This window comes from Papio anubis, chromosome 16 (genome assembly GCF_008728515.1).
Source record: "Papio anubis isolate 15944 chromosome 16, Panubis1.0, whole genome shotgun sequence".
Lineage (NCBI taxonomy): Eukaryota > Metazoa > Chordata > Mammalia > Primates > Cercopithecidae > Papio > Papio anubis.
In genome coordinates this window covers 27,649,365-27,673,051 of record NC_044991.1, presented here as the reverse complement: position 1 = coordinate 27,673,051, position 23,687 = coordinate 27,649,365, and the positions used below count along the sequence as shown (strand labels likewise).

General features: G+C 46.7%; 1 long non-coding RNA gene and 2 gene segments (V, D, J or C); 1 reads left to right on the top strand and 2 right to left on the bottom strand.

The window, feature by feature from the left end:
- Positions 1-23,687, bottom strand: part of LOC103888259 — a 641,220-nt gene that overhangs the window by 348,072 nt on the left and 269,461 nt on the right.
- The window catches only part of LOC101024006, a 644,330-nt gene that overhangs the window by 367,100 nt on the left and 253,543 nt on the right, over positions 1-23,687 (bottom strand).
- On the top strand, positions 17,400-20,406 carry LOC108584221. Its single transcript, XR_002520062.2, has 3 exons — positions 17,400-17,973; positions 18,714-19,223; positions 20,286-20,406. It is a non-coding gene; the product is annotated as an uncharacterized LOC108584221 (long non-coding RNA).

The following is a 23,687-nucleotide window of genomic DNA, read 5'->3' as shown; positions in this document are numbered from 1 at the left end:
CTTCATGTTACAGTTTATTGGTGGCTTAATTGTGCTTTCACAGTTGGAGAGAAGGATGTTCCAGAAGATGTTTCTTTTATCTAAGTAAAAGGGAAAATACTCTTTTACACAAAAGAATAATTTGCAGGATAACATATGTCCAGTCTCACCATCCTGTTCTTGTCACGGCAACTTAGTTGGGGGACTTACAGTCTAAAATCTCAAACTCTTTCTTTATCCCATTGTTATATTCTGAGTTCTATAATCTGATTTACAAAAATCTGCAATACGTTTAAAACTTGAACTTCATTTATTTGTTTGTTTATGACACTCAGAACACCAACAATCTTGTGTGTTTTTGGTTTCAGCTACAAGGCTGAGTATAGGACCTTTTTTTGCTTAGTCTACATTGGATCTCACCCGACTTGATACAAGCTTCCTTGCACATTTGCCCCTAACTCTCTCTCCAAGTTTCTACCGAGGAGGAGTCTCTCTTCCTGTTATACTAAAGCTCTCACAAAACTCAGAGCAAATGGATGAAGATGAAAGTCATGAGCTTGTGACACAGGGCTGTCTTGAGCAGAGACAAGCTCCAACCAAATAGACGGTACAAGTATGTTCTTATCCAAAGAAAGACCTCAGGCTGCTATAGGAGGTGAAGTGAATTGCAGTGTCCCTCACAAAGAGGTCTCCACCTAGAACATATAATGGTGCAATTTTCAAACTTCAAATCACCCTAGAAACCAGGGACTGTTAAACCATATCCTGTGGAACGTCCCTGGTCTGCCACCTTTTTTTTTTTTTTTAATGTCCCCAGAACTGACAGTGGTTTTTATACATTTAAATGGTTATGTTGCAGATGGTGCTATCAGAACCTACATATTATTCCCAACATTGTCTTGTGTGTGGCAAAGACTTCTTATCTAGACATTTAATAAATAGTTGAACAAATCCTAAAAAATAATGAGCCCTAAAATATTTGTGTAAATGCTGAACCTCAAGCAGAATAGGAGAAATCAAAACTCAAAGTGTAACTAGATAACATTTTATATCTCACAGGTTGGTAAAAATTTGCACTTTCACCAATGTACTCCCATCGATATTTAGGGCTGGCGTTGTAAACTGGTAGAACCCCTCTGGAGGAGAAAGTGAAAACAATGGGTAAAAGTTAGAAATGAACATCTTTTTGACCCAGCAATTCCACTTCTGAAAATTTAGCCTACAGTCATATGCACACAGGAACTCAAAGGAGTCTGCACAGGGATGCTCGTTGTAGTGTGATTTGTAAGATCAAAATCATGGTGATAACCATTAGAGGTTGCCTGGCTAAAATCCTGCTGTGGAATACTCTACAGCCTTAGAATACTTGAGCGTGCTCTATGCCTAGGATGTCCGGGAAGAATAAGAAATCAGATTGCATGTATGGGATGGTCTTTGACAAAGGGGGACCAGGACAAAAGCCTTACACTTCACTCTCTCCTTTTCCTCTGAGCTTTTCCACATCAGCCAAACACATTAGGGACAGTGGAAGCCCCCTCAGGCTGGGCCTGGCCACCTGCTTTGGTCTCTGAATGCAGCCTGGCCTGACAACTTGGCTGCAACTTCATGACCAACCCAGAGCCAGAACCACAAAACTAAGCTGCTCTCAATTCCAGATGCACCGAAGTGACAAGATCACAAACACATGTTCTCTTAACATGTTAGTTATTAGGGAGAAATTTTTATGCAACAATAGATAATAAATACAATTTGGTTTCTGAAATAAATTTTCTTGTGGATATTTCAAGTACACAACATGTTGATATGGGATACACATATAGTGAAATGATTACTTTGTTTTTCATAAAATCCATTTAATCAAAGTTTATGAAGCCTAAACTACATACAATCATGGCGATGTTTACCAATTGACTAAGGAAATTTAAATACTGGATGCAACTAATGTCGGAACATTTCGTCAATTCATTCTCACTTTTAGTAGATTAATAAATATTTCAGCTACAAAAGTATTGACATCCATGGAAATCACAAATGCTGGATGTCAATGAGGAAGAAGGAGTGGACTCAGGTTAACTCCTCCCTGTGGAGCCATTTTGGAAGCTCCCATCCTGTAGGGAGACCATTCACTTCTGGGGAGTTTCCAGGACAGGGCCACAGTGATGTGAGGCAGGGGGATTTTGAGGGAACACTGAGTCTGTTACTCAAAATCTCCCCAGCTCAGCAACCTGAGGTATTGAGGAAAAGAGGAGGAGCAAAAATAAGAAAAACACAGCCAGGTGCGGTGGCTCACATGTGTATTCCCAGCACTTTGGGAGGCCTAGGTGGGTGGATCACCTGAGATCAGGAGGTCAAGACCAGCTGGCCAACATGGTGAAACCCCGTCTCTACTAAATACACAAAAGTTAGCTAGGAGTGGTGGTGGGCACCTGTAATCCCAGCTACTCAGGAGGCTGAGGCAGGGAGAATTGCTTGAACCTGAGAGGCTGAGGTTGCAGTGAGCCGAGATTGTGCCACTTCATAAATCAAGGATCTAAGAACTGTGTCCCCCATTGTTTCAGGGCCAAGAGCAGAAAGGCTCTGCTGCAGGTGCAGGCAGGAGTGTGAGTGTCCTGCTATTGGACCAGAGAAACTAGCAGACTCTACCATAATGGAGGAACTGGACATAGGAACTGAAACCTTGTGCTTAAGGCAAAGCTTCAGAGGAGAATCCTACTGTAGACCTGTGGGATTCAGCAACATGTCTATGTCATGTGCAGTAGAGAATTACTTATCTTTTCAAAACAGCCTCTTTTATGTTCATGGGCCTTGTTATATACAGAACCACATGAGACAGCAGTGACCGCACAGCCAGACCAGCTGGATCCCCTTGGTCATGAGCTCAGGCAGGGCAAGAAATGACCTACAGTGAGATGAATGTGGCATACGTAGGATGGAGCAGGAGCAGGGCTCGAGGGAAGTGTCCTCTGCACAAACAGGTTGTCCTGTCTATTGTTCCAGTGCCTCTTCCTGGGTTCATACTTATATCATCTGGTGGAGATGGGGCTTCCTGCACCGGGTTACTTGACAGCACCTGTCACCTGAAAGAGTCCTGACCAGCTCTGTCCCATAACGGTATGACACGATCCTCCTGTGACCCCTAGTGTCTAGTAATCACATTTAATATAAAAAGATAAGACAAACAAATTCAGATAAATAGTATATTTTATTTATGTCAGTAAAGCAAAATACTATCATTTTCACATGTTATCAACATGAAATTATTTATGAGATGAATTACATAGATTTTCTTGGCTATTGTTATTGTTATTTTTCTGGAGATTAATGATTCGGGGACTCTGTAGTTGATGGGGATGTGAATGGGTTTTCTGTTGATGAGGGTGACCTGCAGTGGCTTTTGATGTTACAAGTGACCTGAGTTTTACCTAGTTAATCGCATCTACATATCTGGTTGGGACTGTAGAAAAGAGCGACATTTGCAGAAGATATGGAAGGTGGAGGTGGAGAGTGTCACCTGCAGCTCACCCCATGGATGCATCTGTGGTCCCTGCATGGGATGAGGCTGCTCCGCCTGCCCTGGGGTTCTCTGCAGGGAGATCTGGCTCCAACTCTCCCTCAACCCAGAGCACCTGGCAACTCAGGCTTCCTTTTCTTTCCATAAAAATTCAAGACATCATCAAATTTGGCATTTCAACATGTGCTCTGAAAATTTAGGATAGAAACCGGAGTTTTCAGTGCATAGTGGCCTCCTTAGGTCCCTGATGGCCCATGCTGGGGACAGTTGGCCATTGTAGATGGGGTTCGCTGGAAGCCAACTCTGCAATGGAGATTTCCACGCACAGAAGATTTAGGAGGGAGTGAGGGAGGAAACACCGGGCAGAAGGAGACCCTGACTCATGGTGGGGTTGCCACTGAGGCCTCAGGTGTCCACACAGGGAGCTCTGGAGCTGGGAGGCCCTTCATTCAGTGGCATCTTAAAATGAGGCAGGGACTTGAGACCTTGGTAGATTAAACCCAACCCCTCTGAGAAGGGACATAGACTTGAGGCAGCTTTCTGTAACCAACAGCACTTCCCAGTGAGGGCACAGCTCTGAGCTGCTGGGCCTCTCAGCAGTGCCAGGTGGGTCACATGGAAGAGGGGATCTGGGCAGACTTCACAGTGTCCCCTCCTCTGGTTTGCTCTGTTGGGAATCACAGGCTGCCACACAGCCTCAGGCCCAGGACCTCAGCAGGGCTGGGCAGCAGTTCTGGGGCCTGATCCAGACAGTTGATCTAAGGAGTTGCCCTGTCCCCACCATATGACCATCTAGGGGCAGGACAGTGGACAGAGGTTACCTCTGTGTTCCACCTAGGCCCTCATGATTCTGGTTCTTCCAGGCCATGTCTCTGCCTGATGTGTGCTCTGTAGAGATTCCAGAGGGGGCTGGAGGGAAGGGCAGTTTGAGGGGCTCCGATCCAGGTGAACTAGACCAGATTCACTCATGGCTTTATCCTTCCGGGGCTGCAGCAAGAGAGTGACAGAGGCTGGGAGGGTGTTTTGGTCTCACTTCCCCATCTGCCTGTGTCACTGTGGGATGATCATTACTAATGTCCCACACCTGACAGTAATAGTCAGCCTCATCCCCGGCCTCGACCCCGCTGATGGTCAGGGTGGCGGTGTTCCCTGAGTTGGAGCCAGAGAATCGCTCAGGGATCCCTGAGGGCCGTTCACTATCAGCATAGATGACCAGCACAGGGGCCTGCGGTGGCTTCTGCTGGTACCAGTGCACAGCTTCACTTCCAATGTTGTCTCCCCCACAGGTGATCCTGGCCGTCTGTCCTGGGGACACTGACACCGAGGGTGGCTGAGTCAGCTCGTAGGAGGCCGCAGAGCCTGCAAAGGAAAAGAAAGAAAAAAAGTAGAGGTTAACTTGCAGGTGAAAGACCCTTCTAGGAAATCCCTGCCCTGCTGTCTGGACAAGCTCCAGAGAGTCTGTGAACCCTCAGTGTATCCCCTGCAATCAGCCCCAGTCCCAGTGGCCCATGGACTTTCCTGTTGCGTGGAGCCTTTGAACTGAAAACCCACTACTCTCTTCTGGCAGGTGCAGCCGCTCTGGCTCTCACAAGCCCTTGAGCAGAGTGTGTGGGGAGTTCAGTCCCAACAGCCCCCACCCTGCAGCAGGGTCATGAGCATCCTGCCCACCACAGGCGGGGCCCCGCTGAGCTCAGAGTCAGGGCCACGCTGGATCTAGAGCCTTGGGACTTGGCAGGTTAGTGAGACCCTGGGGGGAGCACCTGTGCAGTAAGCGAGGAGGCCGAGGAGAAGAGTCCAGGCCATGGCTGAGGCACCGTCAATGCTGCCTCCTGAGGCCCAGGCTGGGCAGGTTCCTCCCAGGCCTCTTATCCCCCTGCTGGAGAGAGTGGCCTGTGATGCAAATCAGCAGAGTCAGCGGCTGCTGCTGGCGGAAATCTGTGGTTTCCAGAGAAGGGCTCAGCCCAAAAGGAAACAGAGAGAGGAGGGGTGGCCCCTGCTTACCCACCCCTCAGCCCATGGGATTTTCTTCCAACCACTGGTCCCATAGTCTGGGCTCACATCTTTACCCAAATGGTGCCCAGCCTTGCTCCTGGGCTGGCTTGTTCAAGCGAAAGCTCAGAGCTGAGTTTCTCTGTATTTTCTAGGGGATATAAAGTCCTTCCTACGGGATAGTGCTTGGCCCTGTTCAAGAGGATGCCAGAGTCACAGTGGTGATGGGGGAATTACCTGGGGCCCACAGTCCCCTCCTCCCTTCCATCCTAGCTCAGGAGGGAGGTGGTTAGCTTTTGTCTGTGTCTCTAGAAATGTCCTGGTCATAAATATGTTATACCAGATGTGAGATGTCTGGTATAGGCCTAAATCCATGTTGAAGACACATGCAGAGGCCAATGCAGGGACCCTCTTCATTCCCACTCTACAGGGGCCAGCACAAGCCTTGGACAGGTACAGGCCCCACCGCAGGGCACAGCTCCTAAGTGCTAGGGGAGAATGAAATTCTTGGTTGCCAAGCGCACACGGAGTGTTGGATGATCCATCTGATGTAGTAAGTTTCTGCCTTAGCTGTGAGTTCTAGTGCCAGGTCATAGGTGCTGTGCCTCAGTATCTCCAGCGTTCGGCCAGGGCCAGGGACAGATCAGGAGGTGAAGGAAATGTTGGCTTCATGAGAGAGTGAGAGGGGGCTGCAAACTCCAAGACCCTGGTAGTGAATGTTTATTACAATTAAGTTGTCTTCAGTTGCTGGGAAAATGTATCAATGGATAAATCTTAAGTCAACAAAAGATTAACGAGCAAGTATTTTGTGCCTTATAAGGGAATCAAGAGCTGTGATTTGGCAGGTTCCCCGGGACAGTTGGGAAAGACCAGGGACAGTGGACATTGAGGAGTGACCAGGGAGGGAGAAGCCCCTGTGTCTGCTTCCCAGAGCGAAGGGCCGGGAGGCAGGACATGCGTGACTACAGAATGGGATGGCAAGAGTGGTTGTGGGATGGGGGCCGGGCGATGGGAAGAGGCAAAATGCCTGAATCTGCATCAGAAAAATAAGCACCATCTCCAAGAGTCAGATCTCAGAACCAGGAAGTCAGAAGAATTTAAACGCCAGTGTGAAGGACAAATACTCTAAGAAAAGGAGAACCTCTTTCCCTCCAGGTCTCAGGTCATGGTCACTGACCCTCCCTGCATGTCAGCATCTCCCTGATGCCAGGCCCACCCATCCCCAGGTGTTTTCGCTGAGTTACTCTCTGCTGCCCCCTGGTGGCCTCTCTACACTGTCAGCTGGAGGCTCAGGGGTCTCCTGGGTCCTAGCTTCAGAATCTGCTGCTCGGGTCCCTGATTCCTTCATTCATGGACTGCTGACCTCACGGAAAGAAGTTCCTCTTCTTGGTGTGGCCCTTCCTGCCTCAGGAGCTGGCACAAGGCGCTCAGATTCCTGATGGAAATTTAAACACTCCCACGTGGAGAAGGAGGTGACAGGGCCCTCCTGAGGCTCCCTGCACGTCTCTCTGAGTGGTGGGTGGTCCTGAGGGGGAACTGTGGCTTGGTACTGGGGGATGCAGGACTCAGGGGTGGCTGTGACTGGTTCTGGCTACAAATACAGTGCCAATGTGGGCTGGTGGTGACTCCTGCAATACAACAGAGACAGAAGCTCATTCACCCAACAAATATTTCCCCGACCCACTCTGTCCTGGCAAGACAGCATTTTAGGAATTCAGCGTGAGGAAGACACAGTCCTTGCTCTGAGGACTTTCCTGTCCTGTTGCTGGGTCAGTGCAGTAGGCACACTGGGTTTATAGACCCAACAGATACTCCCTACACCATCTACCTGTGTGTCATCCCCTCTATTCAACTGAAAACCAGGCAAATTTCCAGTTGCTTCCCCCAGGAGTTTCCAAGTAGCCCAGCGCTGGTCCACCGGATGTAAGAGTCAGGTGGCTGACGTTCTTTTCAGGGAACTTTTCCTACTGTGTAGGAAGGACTAGATTGGATTTGTGCTTTGCTTTTTCTCTTGAATATGGGTGTGATAACTGGAGCTGCAGCAGCCATGCTGAGGTCTTACATCAACAACAATGAAAGCAAAGTCAACACCGCATTGAAAGGGAATGGAGAGTTACAAACATTCAAGCTTCCTATGTTTGAATCGGTGAGCATCTGGAATACAATCACCAAGGACATGCAGATTTACTTTTGTGGGAGAAAATCGGATGCTCCCTGGTTCCTGCCTCACGTGTTCTTGTAGTGAAAAAACATTTCTGACTGATAATGCAATGATTAATAGAAACCAACCAGTCAAGAGATAATGATAGAAAAAAAAAACGTGGAATTGTAAGCTCTCTGAAGATAATCATGGAAAGTTCCGACAGAAGCTGACTGGCTGGCTGCTGTAAATTCAGTGTTTGGAAAAGGTGTCCTTGAAGGAGTCCATGGAGCTCCTTTCAGTAAACAGTGAAGAAATAAGTGATGAGAGCATGTGCAGAGAGCTGTGTCTGTGCCCTGCGGGAAAGGGTCTCGGGTGTGTGAGGATCTGAAAGGACAGTGGAAGGCCTGAAGGGGATCTGGGATGTAAACCAGTTCAGGTCAGATGTGACATTTGCTCACAAGTGAAGAATTTGGGGACAGGCATGATGTGTAGTGTGTGAAATTCACTGGTAATAAATTAGGTGATCTGGGGCAGCATAACAAACAGAATCACCAATCACCTCCAGGAAGATGCTACTGTGTAGGGACAGGTGTGGCTTGCGTGGGTCCAGACCAGGTCCCAGCCCTTCTCTAGTTCACCTGGCCCTAAGAACACTCAGAAAGTGGTTCCTGGTCCCTCCCCTCTACCCGATGCCCACACTGCAGTCCTGTGGGGACCCATCCTGCTGCCTGTGTGTCTGGTCCTTAGCCAGCTTTCTAGGGCCCCATGTGGGTGACCCAGCTCTGCTTTCCCTGAAGTTCTAGAGATTTGCTGACCCGGAAGCAGAGAATTCAGGGAGTGCACTTGACAAGGAAAAGAAGGGCCTATGAGAGGGAGTGACAATTCCAAGGTCACTGGGGAAGGGAGAAAGAAGAACAAGATCAGAGAAGTCTTAGATCCGTAATGATGAGCTCCTCTTAGTGTTCTGGAACCATCCTGGGCTTGGGGAGGGGACATGGGAAAATCCTGAGCCAAATTTTTGAGGCCCCGATGCAAACAGCTTCTGCTTGTCAGTTCCTCCAGCTGCCTGTGGGGAGTGCAGCTCTACCTGGACATGGAGTCAGTCAGAGCCTGGGAGGGCAGCCAGCTCCCTGCCCTCATTGGCCAGTTGAAGCCCAAAGTAAAAGACTCCAGATTATAATCAAACTTTGGACTTTTAATGATCTTTCAACCTAACAAAATTTTTCACACAATGTTTAAGGTTTAGGAATCCCCCCCATAAAAATGATCTATCTAAGTTAATGTTCCATTAGCTCAACTAATACATTGTAGACATAGCAATACAATAGCATTTCTCAGTGCTTTTTCGAGCAGAGTATTATTCTCTTTTCTCTTTGTTTTTTCCATTTCCATGAGATATGGCCATGAATACAAGACATGAGCATTGATACAGGCAGCCTGTGCTTTTCCTATTCAACACATCTCACACCTGACATGCTTACCTTATGTAAGCGTCCTACAGTGAATTATGAAAAACACGGGTTGAAGCAATAGGCAGAGAAATGTCACCTGTGCTAAGATTTTAACCAAGAGCCACACAAGGTATTTAGTCTTGCAGCAAATGTATGATGCTCACATGCAGGTGACCCTGCACAGGTGTGACTGAGTCATTCTGAGTCAGATGTGAGCTGAGCAAGTTTCCTTCCCACTGACCAAGGTGGCTTCTGTCCTACTCACCCCTGTGAGAAGCTTGCTCTTTGCTCCTGGCTCTTCATGCTGGGAAGATGCTCTTTTTTTTCTGGAATGCAGAGCTCGGGCTGTCATGGGAGAATGAGGAGACCTTATCTGTGGGCTTTGAACTTCCCGGAATCACAGGTCTTTGTTTTTCTCTGAAAACCAAATTATCAGAGAGCAGAATATCAGAGCAAGGGCCCCTTACCTGCCCCAGTTTGTACTGAAAAGACTTTTCTAGTGCATATCACCTAGGAGGTCTCCAGGAGCCTGAGACTGGCTGAGTCAGTCCTCACTGAGGCCCAAGCAGCAGGGAAATGTGTGATGCTTCCCTCTTGTGTCATGGTTCATCCAAAGATTGAGTTTTCTTTGAAATCCCAAAATCCTGTCACTTGAAATTCAGAGCCTTGCAGAGGCGTCTTCAGTGGGTCAAGTGGTGGAAAAGTCTCCAGTTGGATGAGTTCCTGCATCTGTCTGTACTTTCACAAGTCTCTAATTTAGAGGTCAGGTATGCTTGTAGAGCAGAAGCCATAATAAAGTAGGTGTAGAAGAGTGTGTTAGACAAGCAAGGGAGATGGTAAGAGAGACCATGAAAGCTTCCCAATCCCCTTCACCTCTAACACACGTGGTCCACATCTCCCAGGAACATACAGCTGAGGGAGCATGGACAGCAGAGACTGAGAGCTGGAAATTCCATGTTTAGAGCCACAGGTTTCTTCATCTTCCTGTTCCACCAGCAAATCTAATCCCCTTATGGACATCAGAGATAAGGTGTCCTCAGCCACCATCTGTCCCTCCATGTGACTCAGTGTCCAACAGCTATGAATGACCTTTTTCTTGAGAATCAAATTCAGATGTAGACTCAGCAGTGGACACGGTCCTCCAAACCCAGGGATCAGAGTCAGCAGTGTAGAATCTGCCCTGTGGGCACACTGTGCATGGCTCCTCTGCATACCCAGCATAGCCCTACTGTGTGGAAACAGTCCTGCTGCCAACAGTGAACACTGTCATCTTGCGGGGTACTTTTTACAAAATTCTTCACAAGTCTTGTCAAAGGATCCTGGTTTAGAAATGCTGGCTGGAGACACCTGACACTCAAACATGAGCATGAGAAGTTTGAGGATCCTTCCTGGCAACAAATTAGCAGAATCAATAGACATTCCTGGAAGACTGGAAATGTGTGACCTTGGACCAGACAGGAGATCATTGTTAATTAGAGAAAGAGAGAGAGAGAGAGAGAAAGTTGAGTTGTAGCATATAAAACAGAGAAAATGGTGCTTAGTACTCAATTCTTTCCATTTTTAGCAGTTGTATAATTTTAAAATTAAACTGGTATTACTTTGCTTCCAGAGTATGCAATAGTATTATTATGGTAAAATAAACATAACAAAATATTTTACCCTTTTAATCATTCTTAAGTATGTAATTAAGCAGTAATAAGTACAGTAAAAATATGCAAACATCACCACTATCCAACCCCAGAGCTTTCATCAGCCCACACGGAACCTCTGTATCCATTAGATAGCTATTTGGAAACTTGGACATTGTGGACAAAATGACGAGTGTGTGATAAAAAGATCCCAATCATGAACCAAAGATGGTGTTTCCACTTCACCTGCAGCTTCTGTGAAATCTCGCTACAGTAAGGAGTTATGCCTTATCCAGGAACCAGATGAGACACAGCCCCTGGGGCCGTTTCTGGGCTGTTTCTTCCCACGGAGCAGAGGAATTTCAACAGGATGGTGCCCTCTGAGACAACTCTATTCTCTCCTGAAGTACGTGTGATCACTTCTGGGATTCTCGTTTTCAGTTTACTGGACTGATCTCTACAATAGTTGAAGGATCCTGGAAGATGAATTTGGATTTGTACAGATCCATACAGGCAATAGAGGCATTTACAGTATCTGTGCCAGATGGGGCTCTCCTGGAACAGAATGCTATGTCTGCAGGTGCACAGTTACACCGTTGAAGCAGATACTGAGGTCTTGTCCATTACCCTCAGAGAATAGGATCAGAATCAGTGTGCATTCACGTGGGATGGACAACAGTATACATTCACAATTTTCTGCCCAGCATCATTAGCTCTCCATTCCCTATCAAGATATCATCATGGGGGCTCAGACCATCTGGACATCAGAGTTGAATCGCATGTACATAATGGGCACGGCCTATTGCAAGCTTTGTGATATCCATGCAGTTTTCAGAGTGGGAAATAAAAGAAGATGTTTCCTCCTCCATATTAGCTGAAATTGGGAGTTTAGTTGTCTGGAGCAGCTGAGAATCTCCTACAAAATAAAGAACATGTTATTATATCCTTCAACTGCCCCCAGGAAGAAAGAGACACAAGGTCTATAAAGGTCTAGTGGTAGCATATTTTACACTTGGGGATGTGGCTCAACCCATGTATCAGGAGCCATAAATATCACCCATTGTTTTCCAGGCCCAGAGCACTGAGGCTCTGCAGCAGGTGCAGGCAGGGTTGTGAGTGTCCTGCTGCTGGGGCCCAGAATCCCAGCTGACTCTACTGTAGGAACTGAAACCTCCTGCACAGCGGCGAGCCCATTTAGGAGGTCCCAATGTAGACTCCTGGGGTTTGGAAGAAGAGCCATGTCATGTGCAGTAGAACATCTCCCTTTCTAAAAACAGCTCCTTTTGTCTTACTGGGCCCTGGGAGAGACAGGATAACACTGGACATCAAGCGACCATGTTGCCAGAACTGCCAGACCCCCCCAGTTGTGAGCTCAGGCAGGCCAGCAGTGGTCTCAGGTGAGATGGATGTGACACGTCTAGGATAGAACAGGGTCAGGGCTCCAGGACTCAGTCACCTGCATAAACAGCCAGTCCTCATTTCTCTTCCACCCGTGTCTCTCCCTGGCTTCACACATATGTCCTACAGCTGGAGATGGGGCTGAAGCAGGTTACTCCAAAGCACCTGTCATCTGAAGGGGTAAGACCAGACCAGCACTGTACAATCACAACATGATGTGAGCCTCATGTGAATCCTACTGTCTAGTTACCATATTAGACATAAAAAATAAAAAGGTAAACTAGCTTCAATAATATATTTTATTTAACCCAATGTGTGAAAAATAATATTTACACATGCACACAATCTAAAATTATTTGTGAGATATTTCATAGACATTTTCATAGATACTGTTACTATTATTATTTTGGGGAGATTCTTTTTGTTGAGATTGTGTGGTTGATGGAGGCTTGAAGGAGTCCAATTGCCAAGGGTGAGCTGTGCTGACTTCGTCAATATCAACTTCAATAAGCTGAAGGAAGGGTGAAAAGAGTAATTGTGCAGGATGTGCAGGGTGGAGGTGGGCAGCGTCCATCCTACAGCTGCCCCTGTGGGAGTATCTCTGGTCCCTGCATGGGGTGAGGCAGCTCCCCTTTCCATGGATTTCTTGCAGGAGGATCTGACTCCACCTGTCCTTCGGGACTCAGAGCACCTGGTATGTCAGGCTCCCTTTTCATTTCATAAGAACAGAAGGAACACTCAGATGTAGTTGGGCATTTGGATGCTCACAATGGAAACTGAGGGAATTCGCTGGTGCCTTCCAGTGTATAGTGGCCACCTCAGGTCTATGGTGGCTCATTTTGGTGAGAGCTGGCCATCTTAGTTTGTGTTTCCTGGAAATAGACTCTGAGATAAAGATTTGCATGCACAGATGACCTGGATGGAGTGAGGAAGGCACCACTTGCAGGATACCCTGACCCATCATAGGGCTGCAACTGACACCTCAGATATCAACAATGGGAGGTCGCGAGCTGGAAGGGCTTTCAGTGTCATCCTGTATTAAGGCAGGGCCTTGGGTTCTTGGTCCCAGGCCATCATTAAATGAAAACTCTCAAAACTGGACCTAAATATGAGGAAGGAAGTTTTCTGGAAACAATAGCACTTTCCAGTGAGGGCACAGCCCTGAGCTCCTAGAAGCTCCCAACAGTTGAGGGTTGGTGAGCGCAGAAAAGGGTTTTGAGGCAGATGCCACAGTGCCCTCTCCTCAGCTTTTCCTGTTCAAAATCCCAGGCTGCCATGGAAGACTGGAACCTCAGGTATTGAACTGAGCTGGGCATTTGTTGGGACTGATATAGGATATTTTGAAGGGGTGACCCAGTCACCATCGTATGGAAGTCTAAGGCCAAGTGATGTTTCTCTACATCTCTCTCATCTTCCATCCAGTTCTTATGTTCCCAAGTCACTCCCAAAGCCCGAAAACACCAGTAAAGTCTGAATATAGCCTCATCTTTGTTCAGGCCCTGCTGATGGTCAGGATGGTCGTGTTCCCTCAGGTGGACCCAGAGAATCACTCAGGCATTCCAGAAGGCCACTCACCATCTTTATATATCAGCAGCACAGGGGCCTGGCCTGGTTTCCACTGGTACCAGTCAGTTTAATTTTCCCTCAGTACATCTCCAGAGCAGGTGATCCTGGCTGTCTGTCCTGGGGACACTGACACCAAGGGTGGCTGTGTCAGCTCATAGGAGGCCACAGAGCTTGCGGGAGAGGACAGGAGAGGGGGCTTGAAGATAACAAACACATTTCCAGTGGTATCATCCTGGGGCTCTGCCTGGGCTAAGCTCAGAAAATGCAGAGCTTTCGGGGTTCAGGGCAGGACCAGCTCAGGGCCCTGCGAGGGCTGAGCCTGGGGCAGGGCTTGGGGGCAGCACCTGTGCAGAAGCTGAGGCGGGGGAGCCGGAGAAGGGTCCAGGCTGTGGTAAGACACAGAGCCCAGAGCTCTGCTTCCTGAGCCCACAGCACAGCTGGGCTCCCAGACCTCTCTTATTTCCTCTCAGGCCCGGTGGGGCACTGCATGTTTGGTGTTTATGCAAATTTACTTCTCTGGGACTCCTCATGGTGGGATGTCACTCAACCCAGATCTGGCGGACACAGTTCAGCCAAGAACTCTCTACCCTACAGACTCCAAAACTCATGTCTTTTTCACTTGTAAAGCACATTCACCCCATCCCAACAACCCAAATCCTGAACTAACTCAGCACCAACTCTAAGACCAAACTCTCATTTATATGTCATCCCACTCAAGTGTGGGTGATTCTCCAGGTCTATTGATCCTGAGGATTTAAAGAATAACAGCTTTGGGGGTTTCACCTCCTCTCTCCTGTTGTCATCTGGGTGTTCAGGAAAGTCAAATTTCCCACTTTATTTGCTAAGATTAGAAGAGAAGAGCGAGTCAGCATCAGCAACATCTGTGAATTAGATGTGGGGAAATCACATCTGTCCACTATTGAAATAATTTACATAAGCTAAATACTCGTTAATTGGATGTATTAATCAGTAGCCTTGGAATATATTTGTCAGTGTTTAGAAAAAAACAGAAATGATACAGAAAGTACAACAAAAGTGTATTAAGTTAAATTGTTCTAAGAGAAGAGTATGTCCTTATTAAGAAAGATAAATCACAGACAAAAATAGTCTAAAGAAAATTCATCTCATATGCGTATTAAAATACTATTTCCAATGTTAACATTAAGCATCCATATTTTGATATGCAAATAGAGACTCTGTAATGGTTATACAAAGTGCATTATTTTTTCTATTTGATATGACATTTTGTTTAGGTTCCCTTGTGGAGTGAGGTGATCTTGACTGTAGGGAAGAAGGATGTTCCAAGGGATGTTTACTTATACACACAGACACACACACACACACACACATATATATATAAGGATAATTTGCAGCATAAACATGTTTACACCAAAAATGTGCTGTTCTTTTCCTGGCAACTTGCCTTGGTGTCTTTATAGTTTAACATCTCAAGCACTCTTCCTTATCCCACTGTTAAATTCTGTTCTAGAATTTTCATGGATTATAAAAATATTCAGTACATTTAAAACTTAAACTGTTTGTTTATTTGTCATTCTCAGAACCTCCATGTTCTCTTCTGTTTTTGGCTTCAGTCAAATGCTGATATTAGGATCCTTCTCTCTGAACCTGCCCTGGATATTCCAGCTTTGGTACAAGCTTTCTGGCCCACGTGCCTCTCCCACTCCCTCAGATTTTGCCTTAGGAGAAGTCTATTCCTGATAAATTAAAGCTCTCCCAAAACTCAGGAGCAATGCAGAAAAATATTATCTGATTGTGACTCAGGGCTGTCTTAAACCCATGATCAATCAAATGGGTAATGTAGGCATGTTCTTATCAATGAAGATTCAGCCTAATTACAGGTGAAATACAGTGACCCTCACAGAGAGATCCCCACCTAGATCATATGCTGGGTGGAATTTTCAACCTTCAGATAAACCTACAAACCAGAGACTGTTCAACCACATCCTGTGACCATCCCTGGCCTGACACCTATTTTTGTATGACCCAGAGATGACAGTGTTTTTTTCTCATTTTAAATGTTTACATTGTAAATGATGCTATATGTACATATGGAATATCCCCAAGGTTGATTCTTGAGCCACAAAGACTAAACAAATTCTTTTTAAAATTTATTTTTATGTTCTTTAGTTTAATAGAGATGAGAGTTCACTGTGAGGCCCAGACTAATCTCAACTCCTGGGAGCAAGCAATTGACCCGTCCTACTCTTCTAAAGTGCTTGGGATTACAGGCGTGAGCCACCGTGCCTGGCCTCAAAGACTCAAATTCTCCTTACCTGGATATTTAAGAAAAAGTTTAGCAAATCCTAAAAAGGAAAATGTACTGAACTATTTCTGAAAAGGCCCAATCTTAAGCAGAAGAGGAGACTCAAAAGTAAAACTGTAACAAGTTGCCATTTTTTAGTCTGGTAGGTTGGCAAAAATTTACACTTTCAACAATGCACTCTGAGCAAGTACTTCTGGCTGGCGTTGAAAATTGGAAGAGCCCCTCTGGAGGGGAATCTGACAACAGTGGGAGAAAATTACAAGCACACATCTTTCTGAATAGCAATTTCACTTTTAGAAATGAATCCTATGCTCATATTCACACAGGAACTCAAAGGAGGCTGCATAGGGATGTTCGCTGCACTCTTATTTCTAAGATCAAAGTTGTGGTGACAACCATTAGAATGTAGTTGACTAAAATTCTACCCACAGTGTGGGAGAGGGTGATGCATTTAGGGTGGAGAGACACTGAAAAAAGCAGTGACTGCATCAATCAGGCAGCTCCTTGTCACTGTCCCTGCATTTGAAGAGCTAGGAAGAGTTGCACATTCAGGGACCACAGCACACAAGCATCAGGAAGCTGTCCCTGTCCTGGATGAGAAACCACAGGGCAGGTTTCCTTTTGGACTTCATGGTGGGAAAGGAGAGGAGCTGAGAGAGAAGAATTCTGAAGGTCATGCTGCAGGAAGCCCCTTGCACTGGGTGAGGAAGCATCTTCAGAGCAGAAAGGGAGCCTGAGAGCCCAGGGCAGGTTTTGGTCTCAGTTCCCCATGAACTTGGACCACTGTGGAAAGTGCTACTGGTTGTATATGAACAACAGTAATAATCAGCCTCGTCCTCAGCCTGGAGCCCAGAGATGGTCAGGGAGGCCGTGTTGCCAGACTTGGAGCCAGAGAAGCGATCAGAGACCCCTGAGGGCCGATTACTGACATCATAAATCATGAGTTTGGGGGCTGTGCCTGGGTGCTGTTGGTACCAGGAGACATAGTTATAACCACCAACGTCACTGCTGGTTCCAGTGCAGGAGATGGTGACCGACTGTCCAGGAGACCCGGACACAGAGGGAGGCTGAGTCAGGGCAGACTGAGCCCAGGATCCTGGAAAGAGGGAGAAACATACTCTAGTGAGTCAGTGCTGGGCCCAGGTGAGCCTGAGGAGCAGGAGACCAGGATCAGCCCAGAGGACCCAGAAGCCCCTTCCCTGGAGGCGTCACCTGTGCCCTGAGTGAGGAGGGTGAGGAGGACCAGAGCCCAGGCCATGGTGGAGACTTCCCAACAGCACTGTCTCCTGAGACCCCAGCACTGGGCCTGACCCAGCCCTGTCTTATCCCCTCTGCCTCAGAGGAGGGCGGGGCCTCCATGCAAATCTGCCCCCTGAGCTCCTCTCCTCACCCCACCCTCACCTGGGTCTGAGTTCAGAGGCTTCTGCTTCCCTGGACAGTGGGGTTCAGCTGAGGAGACTAAAGTCCTTGTTTGTCTATTCTGATGGAAGGAACTTAATTTTTTTGTACCTGATTTCCTCAGGAGAGAAAGATCTGCCGAAATCCCTTACCTGAGTGAGCTCCTGGCCCTCAGGGTCTCTGCTGTGAGGTGCCTGTGTCTCTGTGACCCTCCAGGCCTAGGCACACCCTGCAGTGCCCTCTGCCTGGCACCCACCTCCAGGCTGTCTCTACTGTCAGGAAATGGGGCTGCCCACCCCGTGGACTCCTCTGCTGGGTATCGTTGGTCCCTGGTCTCCCCAGCTGCAGCCTCGTCCCATCCCCACCCCCACGCTTTGTGCTGAAGCATCTGCAGCATCGAATCCCTCAAGCACATCAGCCACCCCAGGCAGTGCACCCACATCCACATGGCACATGTGGGAGGGACCCTGTGGAGGGAACAGGAGCACTGACCAGGTCCACAGTCCTGAGCCTGATTCCACTGCTCCCAGTGCTGCCCTTCCCACTCATCAGCAGACGACGTGTCCTTCCCACCGTCTGGTTCTCAGCCTGAGAAATGGGGACCACAGAGTCCACACTGCACACAGGTGATCCATGGGAATATGACCCAGTAAGGGAAAGGGAAAGTTTGGTAGCAGGCATTTCTGATTGCACCAGAGTGATATTTATTGGGAATGTTTTATTGAAAGATTTTTTTCCATTTTACTTTGATTTTTGTTTTGAGTCGCAGATATGTGTGTTTTTTACTTTCTTGGTTTCCTCCATCTTAGCACATCCTTTGGGAACCATAAAACTGACCTCTCTCCACCCTGCAACACTGAAGGCACACAGTCTACAAGTACATTTTTGGTTTTTTTCCTTAAAACGCTTTTAATCTATTTTCACCTTTCTCATTGCCTATGACAAATCTCTCTTAACATTTCATATTTAAAAAACGATTCGGCCAGGCACAGTGGCTCACCTTTATAATCCTAGCACTTTAGGAGGCTAAGACAGGTGGGTCACCTGAGGTCAAGAGCTCGAGATCAGCCTGACCAATATGGTGAAACCACATTTCTACTAAAATACAAAAATTAGCTGGGCATAGTGGTGGGGGCTTGTAATCCCAGCTGCTCAGGAGGCTGAGGCAGGAGAATCGCTTGAACCTGGGAGGTAGAGGTTGCAGTGAGCTGAGATTGCACCACTGCACTCCAGCCTGGGCAACAGAGTGAGACTCTCTCTCTCAAAAACAAAACAAAACAAACAACAACAACAAAACCAAAAACAATTAATGGATTCAGTTTCCATTTAAATATCATAACATACACTATTCTGTCTTCCCACCTAGATTCATCTCTGAAACCATGACAAGTGCATGGAGCAGCTATTTGAGCACCAGGACAGGAAATCGTACACAATGGTTTGGGGTGCTCCCAGCAGACGAAATGCAACAGAGTCAGTGTGAGACTCCTGGATTTCCTCAGTGTCCCCTGGCTGGGAGTCCAGACAGCACCAAACCTGAAGGGGCACAAATCTCAAAACCTAAAGAAGTCCAGCAAAGTCCTCTTGCTCGGAATTGATGATAGTAAAAAAAAGTTTATTTGGCTCAAAGTGAAGGCTCAGTCCCGTGCACAAGCAGGTGGTCCACACTCCTGTTCTCATTTCTCTTGCACCCGTGCCTCTCCCTGTGTTCACACTGATGTCCTATAGATGGAGATGGGGCTTCCTGCACCAGGTCACTCCTCAGCCCCTGTTACCTCAAGGGGTGCAGACCAGCACTGTTCAATCATAATATGATGTGAGCCTCAGGGGAATCCCAAGGTCTAGTCCGCCACGTTAGACATACAAAGAGAAGAAGGTAAATGACTTCAAATAATATATTTTATTTACCTCGCATATCAAAAATAGTATCATTTTCATATGTAAGTTCAATTATTTATGTAACATTTTAGATACCTTTTCGTGGCTACTGTTATTATTTTTTGAAGAATCTTCATGTGGAGATTGTGTGGTTGATGGAGATGTGAGTGGGTTTTCTGTTGACAGGTGTAGGCTCTTGTGGCTTTTAAAGTGTCAACTTTGATGGCTGAAGGAGGAGTGGAAAGAATGATTTTTTTCACAGGATGTGGAGGGTGGAGGTGGGCAACATCCATCCTGTAGCTTCCCCTGTGGGTGCATCTGTGGTCTCTACTTGGGGTGAGGCTGCCTCTCCTGACCCTGAATTCCTGGAGGAGGATCTGACTTCAACTCTCCCTCTGATCCCAGAGCACCTGGCATGCCAGGGCCCTTTTCATTCCGTACAAATGCAAGAAACACTCAGATCTCATTGGGCATTTGCAGACTCACAATGATCATTAGGAATAAACCGGTGCTTTCTGGTATACTGTGGCCTCCTCAGGTTCCTGATGGCTCACGTTGGGGATGACTTGTTATGTTATTTTGGGATGCCTGGAAGCAGACTCTGAGATGGAAATTTGCTTGCGCAGCTGGTGTGAAACTAAGTGAGGGAGACAACACTGGGCACAAGGACACCCTGACCCACATTGAGGCTTCTGCCATCCCTATAGGGAGCTGTGGAACTGGAGGATTTTCAGATTCTCCTACATTGAAAGGGAGGCTTGAGATCTTCACCTCAGGCAGTTTTGAAACCAAACCTTGCTAAGAAGGGGCATAAACCTGGAGGAGGCAGTTTTCTCCGCTGTCCAGCAGAAAGAAAGAAGGTCCAGTTCCAAAAGTTTAACTTGGATCTTTCTTTATGCCTTCCATTTCTCCACTTAACACATTCAATCAATCCTCTATTCTCATGAGCAAGGAGAAAAGAGTTATAAGAACTGCTTTAAAATTCTTGCCTATAAGGTCTATCATGCGTGCAATTTTATTGCCACTTTGGATTGATTCGTATTTTCTTTTTTTCTTGCAGGAAATATTGAGAGAATGCCAATCATGGTGCATTTTTCCTTGCTGAGTTTATAATTCTTTTGCATTTTCTTTTTCTATTTTTGTCTTTTATTTTTGGATTCAGTAAAGTTACTTGGAAACTGTCTTGACTTTTCTCAGTTTGCTTCTACACTTTCTTAGTTGAAAGCAGAGTAGCCCTATGTCTGGGCGACATTTTCTCCAATACTGAGCTGAAGCTCTTCTGACGAGTCCACCTCATGCCCCGTAACTCAGGCCTTTCCTCTGTGACTGGAGTGAGAGTGTGTGTGTGTGTGTGTGTGTGTGTGTGTGTGTGTGTGTGTGTGTGTTTTATGTGGAGTGTTCCCTCAAGTGTCTTTCTCTTTCAGAGGGAGTTTCTTTACACACAAGTGCTCATCAGTGCATGAATATTTCCAACTTCAGAGTTTTCTCCTTGTGCAACTCTCTGCTCTTCAACACACTTCCCTCTAGACTGACTTTTTTGTTTGTTTGTTTGTTTGTTTTTAATTTTTGAGTTCCCTGGAATCCTACTCTGAAAGGGAGGATTGCATGCAGTAGGGTGTCAGGATATATTCTCAGGAAAGAAGTGTGGGGAGCGTGACTGGGAATGTTTTACAATTGAGTCCTATGCTAGGAGGGACTTCAATGTGACATTCAGGGTCTTAAATTAAAAAAAAAAAAAAAAAATCCTCCAGGGCTTCAATCCAAGTGACCCAGGAGGCCCGCCCTGCTCATGGCTGCCTCCACAGTCCTGCTAGGCCTGAAGAAAGAGGGTGACACAGACAGCAAAGGTCTTTAGATCTCACTTCCCAATCTATCTGTCCCATTGTGAGATGAGTAGCACTGCTTTCCCATGAGTGACAGTAATAGTCAGCTTCATGTTCAGCCTAAGCCCCGGTGATGGTCAGGATGGCTGTGTTCCTGAGTTGGAGGCAGAGAATTGATCTGGGATCCCTGAGGGCTGGTTGTTGTTTCCATGTATGACCCACACAGGAGCCTGGCCTGGTGTCTCCTGGTGCCAGTTTGTACCATGGCTTCTTAGGTTGTCTCCCTGGCAGGTTACCGTGGCTGACTGTCCCAGGGTCACAGACGCTGTTGACTCCTGAGTCAGCTTAGAGGAGGCCACAGAGCCTACAAGAGAAGACAGGAGAGGTAATTATGAGGATGAGGGTCATTCCCAGAGCCCCACACTCTGCATCACTCCTTGTGCTGAGCTGAAGTTCAGGGCCAGGCTGATCTCTGGTCCTGTGGGCGCTGAGCCCTGGGAGGCAGCACAGACAATGGGGAGGGTGAGCAGGGGAGTGGTCCAGGCCATGGCGGAGATGGTCCAGAGTTCTGTCTCTGAGCCCACGGCTGGGGAGGGACCTTCAGGCCTCTCTTATCATAGGAAAGAGAGGCTCTTCATGCAAATGTACTTCTTTTATTCTTGTGTCTTTGTTGGGTGGGCTCCCTGATGAGCAGAGGATGCAAATCTACTCCTCATTCCCCAGTGTGCCTGTCCTAGCTCTCATCTGAGCCTTGAGCCTTAGCCCTTCATACTGGCAATTTACTAAAGTCAGAAGAAGGACCAGATGGGTGTCAGGAGTGGAGAGTAAATTTTACCCAATAGAAGGGGCCTGGGAGGAAGCATCTGTGAGGCTCTTCGCACTTACGCACTACCAGGGGGCTTGGTGTTTTTCAGAGTCCTCAAACCAAGGTCCACAGTGCCCCCTCTGCCCACAGGACCAATGCCATCCTCTACACATCACTAGAAAATTCAGAACAACCACTTCTGAGACCACAGTGTATGCCAGATACATTGCTGAGTGTTTTACAAGCGTGACTTCAATAAGACTTGCATCATAGGGAATAAGAGAATGAGGAACCCTATGCTCAAGGCCCAATCTTTGTTAGGGATTTACTATTGGGAGGTTAATTGTTTTTCCCCAAGTCCCCAGAGAGCAGTGAGTGGAGTCAGGATTCCACCCAGGAGATGTACCTCAGAGCCTGAACTTCCAGCCCCTCCCTGCCCCGCCTCCTGCACCCTGCTCCATCTCCTCCTTCTCCCACATCCAAGGTCTTCGGGGTCCTTTTGTTTTCATTTGCTAGTGCTACCTTAATGAGATACCAAAGGCCTGCTGGCCTAAAGAGGGGACCCTTATTTTCTCACAGTTCTGAAGCTGGGGAGTCAAGATGAAAGGGTTTATAGGTTTGGATTCCCCTAAGGCTTCTCTCCTTGGATTGCAGGTCGCTACCTCCTTGCTGTCTCCTCACATGCTCTTTCCTCTACACGGTCATCTCTGGTGTCTCATTTCTGTGTGTGAAAATTTTCTCTTCTCAGAAGAATACCAGTCAGATTGAATAAGAACCCTCCCTCATGATCTCATTTTCACTTAATCACCTCTTTAAAGACTCTCTCCAAATTAACTCACACACTGTGCCTAAGAGCTTCATTGTATGAATTCAGGGGGACACAAAGCAGCCAGGAACTCTCCAACCTACGGACCCAAACACTCATGCATTTTTCACTTGTAAAGCACATTCACCCCATCCCAACAGCCCAAATCCTGAACTAACTCAGCCCCAACTCTAAGACCAAACTCTCATTTAGATATCATCCAGCTCAAGTGTGGGGGATTCTCCAGGGTGATTCATCCTGAGGGTTTAAAGGAAAACAGCTTTGAGGGGTTTCACCTCCTCTCTCCTGCTGTCATCTGGGTCTTCAGAAAAGTCAATGCTCCCACTTTATTTGCTAAGATTAGAAGAGAAGAGCGAGTCAGCATCAGCAACATCTGTGAGTTAGATGTGGGGAAATCACAACTGTCCGCTCTTGAAATAGTTTAAATACCCTTAATTGAATTTATTAATCATTAGCCACAGGATATCTTTGCCACCGTTTGAATAAAAACAGAGTTGATACAGCTAAGAGAACAAAAAATATCACAAGTTTAATTGTTCTAAGGGCAGAGAATATCCCTAGTAAGAAAGATAAATCACAGACAGAAATGGTCAAAAGAAAATTCATCTCATATGCATATTAACCTACTATTTCCAATGTTAACAATAGGCATCCACATTTTGATATGCAAATAGAGACTCTCTTAATGGTTATACAAAAGTGCATTATGTTTCGTGTTTCTTATTGACATTCCCTTTAGGTTCCCTCCTTGGGTGAGGGTGATCTTTGACTAGCGAAGAAGGATGTTGCATGAGATGGTCCCTTATACCTAAATATATATATAGACATATAGAAAAGGGTAATTTGCACCATAAACATAGTTCCACCAAAAAGGTCCTGTTCTTTTCCTGGCAACTTGCCTTGGGGTCTTTATAGTTTAACATCTCAAGCTCTCTTCCTTATCCCATTGTTAAATTCCGAGTTTTAGAATTTTTGTGGATTATAAAAAGAATGAATACATTAAAACTT